We start from the raw sequence: 7440 nt of genomic DNA, 5'->3' as shown, positions 1-7440 counted from the left end.
TAAATACCAACTTTACCTGTCGTTCTTTTATTTTATTCTAGTTCAAAAAGATTGTGATGTATAAATTCGAATCATTTAGCAATAGAAGATAAATGATCAAACATCAGACAATATTTTACCCAACGGCATTCAAATTCATCCTGTTTACTGAAAGGTCAAAATAAAATACCCATAAAACTACGTAAGCTTAAAAGAAAAAATTTTATAGTATATTATATAAAAATATCGAGCAATGAAAAATTACACAAACATATCAGTTTAAAATACTCTTAGAAATTTTATATTTCTATTTACCGATTATGACATAAGAAACGTTAACAATAAACTTTTAAAAAATTAGTTTTTAAGAGGCAAAATGATATGGTTTATCATGTCACTATGATGAAATTGTTGCTCTAAATGACAAAATTTCAAGGAATGCTTTGTGTAATTCTTTTTATGTTCAATGTTTTTGATGAATCCCAGTTGGCCAAATCTTATAAATATGTAATATATAATACACTTATTTTATTATCTTGATAAGTTAAAATTTCGAGTAATTATTTTAAAATAATATTTTTTAAAAAAATGCATCACAGATTTTCAGTTTTAGCAAAAAAGTATTTAAAGTTGATAAACTCTATAATAATAGCATCAAGCTCACAAAAAATATTAACTTATTTAATAATGTTTATCATATTCTCGCCTCAGTTTACTTTTCTTTTATTTTTAATAGTTATTTTACTGACAAAAAGTTATAGAATATTCTTTAAATACCAATATGTATCAGTTTTTACATAAAATCAGACAAAGCTGCATGCAAAATAACCAGTCAATCACAATTGTACAATTTATAGCATGTGGTGTAACAAACAAGCAAATTGCAATATACACGCTTGAACACAAATATAAATATGATGGGCCAAGTAAATTAAGTTGAATATAAATAAATGCATTGTTAATGTCAAGACCGCCCAATAATGAATATATTTACTTGTTACAAAGACTAAAGGAGTTGTTATAATATAAATGATATGAAAAATGAACATATTATTGGCGTGATAAATGAAATGTAGAAATTATCTTATTTAATAAATGGAATTTTCATCATCCCATATCATAAATGTGGCAGTCAAATCATGTGCAAAAAGGGGGTATACAAGTATTAAAAAATTCAGTGCAACATATCAGTATTTGAGCCATTTGGCCACAATAAAATAGATGTTGTGTTCGTTATTAATAGAATAACAAACATATTCTTTTGCCTTGAAATATTTATCTGAATCAGCAATTGTTGTATCTAAAGAGTTTATATTTAATAAGTCAAAATTCCATGAAATTTTTTAAAATTACTTTGTAAATGGTGCAATGATTTTAAATTATTATACATTCTCACCACACGAATTCTTTCTTCAAACACATATAATACGATAGACATGAACTTAAATATGATATTTTAGATAACATGGGCATGCTCTTCAAGAACTTTAAAATGCTTTTAAATCATTAATGTTTAATCTTTCCATTTCAACCAGATTGATGTAACAAGCCCGAATTTATTTTAACTAAATAATTGCGAAAATACATCACTGATCATCACAATAAACATAACTTTGTTTGTTAATTATTTGTGTGAAAATTAAATGAATATGTGCTTAGATTTAAATAATAAGCAAAGTTGTTATTACTTTATCTTTTTAGTAAAAATTTATAAATATGGTTCCACAATATGGCACATAAATGGGACTGTATTGTCCTTAACTATTTATACTATAAAATCAAGTTATATAAATTCGATCGGCTTATCAATATTGATAAAATCTAATTTTGATGAGATTATGGCATATTTTTAATTAGAGGGCAATTGTACAAGAGTTCATCAAAAGTATTGATTGTTTTGAGATCATACAACAACATAAAGTCTAAGTACAAATGGGGTAATTTCTGGGGATAAGAATCCGTGCAGATATTTTATCCATATTATTTTTCTTTTTAATACAATATAATCAATGTAACAATATTGAAACTATGTATAATAATTTCAATTTTCTAATATTTTAAAATAACAAAAATCTTAAACACTTACATGTGATGAGTGATTCTAGTGCCCAAAAACATTAATAATTTCAAAGCTTTTAAATAAATTTTAATTATGAAAGATAAATGGCTACCAAATTACTTGTATATTTAGTGAATTTCATATTGATTAAACTAAAATAATTTTTAACATTAATCACTAGATAAACATCTTGTTTATATATTAAAGCCAACATTTATTTTATATTCAATTAGAGTTATTTGAGTTAAATATTGTTGAAAAGACAACTAATTAATATGCGCGCAGTAGAACATGCCATAACAATGCATTTCTTCCTTTTAATATCATTTGTATATGATAGCACGATGTCAAATCAAGCTAAGGCAATTTGGATAGCACATTTTTATTATCATTGTCAAATCAAACATCTGTATTTATAATAACAGAATATGTCAGGATCTGCTCCTATTATTTTGCAATTAAATATATATTTAAAATAAATTTTTAAAATGTAGAAACAAAGCAATGCCAAAGAAAAACCAGTAGTTGATTTGTATAATACCATTTAACCAAATAGTAGTTATAAGTCTTGGTATAAATTGGCCATTTGGGTTATGCTATTCCCAGCTCTTCCCAAATGTGTTTGGTTTGATAGTCATGTCAATTTTAGAATTGTGCATAATTTGATACTCAGAATATAATTTAACCACACATACCCAATTATATCTATGTCTAAATTTTTAAATTCCAATTTATTAAAAGACAAATCTAATATCATTTTTGAATCCAAAGCGGAATGCGTTTCTTAAAGATGTGCTGCATGGTACTTCCACTCCTATCCTTTCAGTAATTACAACTCCACAAACTTGCTTGCCACTTACACATCTCCATATTGGGATGCTTTCCTCACAATGCCCGTCGGTTTTTATAGTGCAATTCTATCACATCTCTTTCTAACATCGCATATTCATTTACGACTCATATATTGCCGTTGTTTATCGAATTACATAGTACTCCTTCAAAACACTTTTAGATTGATTTGATACTGCCAGCAGGTCTTATACTCCTTTCAAGCTATTAGCTTTAGAAATTAAGTGTTTTCTAGACGAAGAAGGCGTCATATTCTAGACATTTCGAATTCACAAATACAATGATTTAGACGATTCTTGGGCACTAACTTTTTTGACAGTGCAGACCAATTTCTTTTTCAATTACAACTAAGCATCTGTTGACTGAGCAATCATCTTATTGGTAGTTAGTTTATATGATGATCTGAAAAAAGATGCTATTTTGATCAGTTGTTTAAAAATCTTTAATTTAATATTTGTGGATAGTTGAGGTAATGAATACTTGCTATTTGAATCACAAGCTATATTCGTTAGAGTGGAATGCCATTTCAACTTCTGAAAGGAGTGATGAATTTGACATTATGACGTTTCGCATTGTATCTTAATGAGTGTTAGCTTGATAGCAATGAACCCCAACTAGAAAATGCAAAGAAACACATCACACATACGGCTTTTGGTTGTATATAAAAAGTCAGTTGACAAAATTTTAATTAAATTTATTAACAAGAAGAACACGCATAAATATTTTGGATGAAGATTTTTAACCAACAGAGACCATTAAGAGTGATATGGTGAATTAAGACTAATCGAATGATCGAATGGTAAAACTTACAAAAAGAATAGTTTAACACAGAATCTAAATAGCACGCAAAAGCTTATATTGGCAATAAATTCGTTTATTATTATAATACTTTCATATTATAGGCGTTGTATTTAAAATATTTGATTTTAAAAGTATTTTAACGTGTTTTGATTTATTGTATATGGAATTATTTTGAATGAAAGATTTTCTGTACGTCAAATAACACTATTATAACAATGGTATAATATTGCAAAAGCAGGTCCAAGCAATAAAACCATTCATGCAAATAATATTTTTAAGAAGTTAGAATCAGACAATGCAATCCAAATCCAAGTCGGCCATCTTAAGTTTAATAAAAATGTGTTGTCTGTTTGGTAAAACATTGCATTATTTTGTGTATCTAGATGCTAAGACCCTCGGTGCGAAAACGGTAAACAAAATTTTTATAGTAAGTCAATAAAATTTTAAGCATTGCATATTAGATGATTTGGGTACATTTATTTTACGCTTTTGTTATTAACGATTAAATATTGCAATATTGCAATTACTTTCATATTTTACATCAAAATAAAAGACTTAGAAGCGTGCGAATTATGAAACGAATACATAACTCATTTATACAGGGCATCAGTATTTGGTATGTGAGAAGAAAAGCGTATTGTCTTGTATAGAAATTGCTGTATACTGGAGACAACATTCAAAATTTTGCTGTTATTTATGCCGATTCTAAAGTAACGAACAAATCAATTGAATAATTATTGGTGTGTTAGTGGTTGATATACTTTTAATTTTCTAATAAATAGCCTATTTATAACAAATTTACTATAATAAGAATTAAGACGAGTTTCCCATAGTTAGAATCTACATGTAATCTTCATCAAAAAGTACTATAAAATGGATTGCACGAGCAATATCTTTGCATTTTAATTATCACAAATAAATAATTTAAATATTAAATGGTACGGCTTGTTATTCATTGTTATTGACATGCTTTCATATATATTTCCATATTGATGTTTGAGATGCACTCTTAAAATATCATCTTTGACTAATTTGCACTATATTGTATATTTAAAGATCTTAGCCAAAATGCTCAAAGTTTTTATTTTACATATATTAACAAGGCACGATCATTTCCGAAAACCTATTAAATCTAGATTGCGGATCTAATTTAAATTCAAAATGTTTGAACGGTTGTGCTTGTTTTTGTTATTTCCATCAATAGCATGCTTATGTTATAAGTTTATAATACAAAAAGCATGCATATACCATACTACTTATGTAATGCTCATAAAAATCTTAATCTTGTATGGTTTTAAAAGACAGCACAATGGTCAATCTAAACACAAATATGGTTTGAACTTGTTTAGCATTAAATTGAATTTTATTATTACATGTACTGATTGGTATGGGTAATCAACGGATCTTCTTTTCAACTGAAGCTTTTGTATCAAATCGTACATTGACATATATTTGCCAACATATTATCATCTAAATATGTGAGTTTGTACATTTTTACTAAAAATCTTGTGCGCTTATTGCATAAAATAAATGCAAATGGGTTTATTCATACTTCTGTTTATTTTTGTAAAGTTGTGGTTTTTCTTCACCATACCTGATGGCATTCAACAAATATATTGTATAAATGGTCGAATTTTATCATAAACTTTATAATCTCTTGGTGCTTGCATTTTAATATTTTATAAATGGCTCGTGTTTTAAAACACAGGCAGTTTTGTTGAAATTTTTAAGTTGGCTTTAAACTACCAGAATTCTAACTAGGATCTGTTCCATGCTGTTTCTAGAATCATGCGTTTATTTCGAGTTTAAAATAGAATACTAAAAGTATCAAAAAATATTAATCACATATACAACAAGTCAAATGGCGTTTCGTTCTTATTTTATCTTTTCAAGTTCCAGATAACATGCCTATAAATAAACCCCATGTTCTGATTTAGAACCATTGGAAAATACCCAGGCATTTATCTCTAAAATTCTCAGCCAAGATCAATTATAATGAGTCGGTGCATAAAGAAAACTTGTTCTTAAATATATTTAAAACATCATTTAAATGGCGAGAGTGTTTACTTTTACATCAAAACCTTACACAATAACTTTTAAGATAATCTGGTTCAATAAGAAATGTCATATATGCAGTCTCTTAATTTATAAGATATCACACAATCAATTAAATAGCATGCAAACAATTAAAAGCATTCTCTACCAGTAAGAATGTTCCTGTAAAATTTTATGTTTCATAGATTTGTATTCATATTCCTACTCTATGAATGTCAATATCCTTTATCAGAATATTAAGTCAAAAACTTAAATCTGCGAAGCTAATTTATATGCCCAGATGTTAAGATGATCTTTCTTGCCAGCTTAGTTAGTCTTTTGTTAATATTTATAGATAAACTCTTGATGTTTGGCTTTTCTCCCATAAGTCTTTTGAATTTTATTATGATTCACTTCACAATTGTGATTGTTGTTTTACTAAATAGTTCTATATTGCTCTTTTAAGATGCTGTAATATTTAAAGTTCCATCTTTATTAATTCCCAATAAATAACTCTTATTTTGGATACCTCTTAAACTTTGAATTTTTTTGTTTTATTAATGTGTTTGCGTATCTGAATATAAGCATAACATTTCAAATAATTAATTTCTCACCATCTTCATATTCTATACTTTAAACACTAGAGCTTTTCGAGCATATTCATGATTTCATATTTATTTTTGAATCTATTTCCACATTAGTTTGAATTGAGTTAATGGCTACGTGTGGAAGGAATCTCAATCCAATGAACATTTTCGTCACTTTCATATCGTCATTATGGCATTTCTATTGAAGTTTGATTTATAACCTTGACATTTAGTTTCATATTGGATGTTCGGTTTAAACTTCACCGGATTCCACCACTCTATATTAGGATCCGCTAAGTATTTAGATGGTTACATAATATTACAATTCCACTAAAGCTATCGGATATGCTTTGATAGAATTTTGTATGAAATTGTTAGAGTGCGACTCATATTACAAGAATTATTTTCAACTCATCAGAAAAGTTTGTAGATAGTAAAACAAAACATGCCAATACCAGGAGATCTCTAGGTCATCTAATAATACATGCCATACTCCATGACCATTCCAACAATCTTGATAAACTGTTTGGAGTGTTGTCTTGATAGGTATTGCATATTAGCGCATGTTGTGTTTTCCCGTATTTAAGATAAAAATACACCCAGAATGGAAGTATGTATTTATATCGACTTTTGCAACATGCATACTTGCCACATTATGGTAGGTGTTTATGCTATATTAATTTGCACCAGATATAACAAATAATAGATGATCAACTAATCACACATACAAATGTTTGACCCTTCGCCTATTATTTCAGGGAAGTCCTTATCGATCGGCAGATCGGGTCTGTTTTAAAGAACGTTGCGGATTATCATAGTGCTAACTGCAAAGTCTTTGTCGCCTAATTTTATATCCGAAACACTCTGTAATTTTGCCAATAGATATGGTAGCATTAAATATGGTACGTATTATATATTGCATAATCACATTAATCATAATCTGAGGTGTTTAATGAAATTTATTTTGATCTCAAAAATTTTTATTACCAATATTGTGCACTAATATACATTGATATATTTCAAGAAAGTATGTTTGAATTTTTCTTCAATGTAATTCATGTTTGGTAAAACAAATTTGAAACTTTGACAACACGATACCATTATATGTTCTAAAAACTGCCACACTTATTG

Source organism: Vittaforma corneae (assembly GCF_000231115.1).
Source record: "Vittaforma corneae ATCC 50505 unplaced genomic scaffold supercont1.14, whole genome shotgun sequence".
In the NCBI taxonomy this organism is placed as follows: Eukaryota; Fungi; Microsporidia; family Nosematidae; genus Vittaforma; species Vittaforma corneae.
This window is presented reverse-complemented; position numbering follows the sequence as displayed.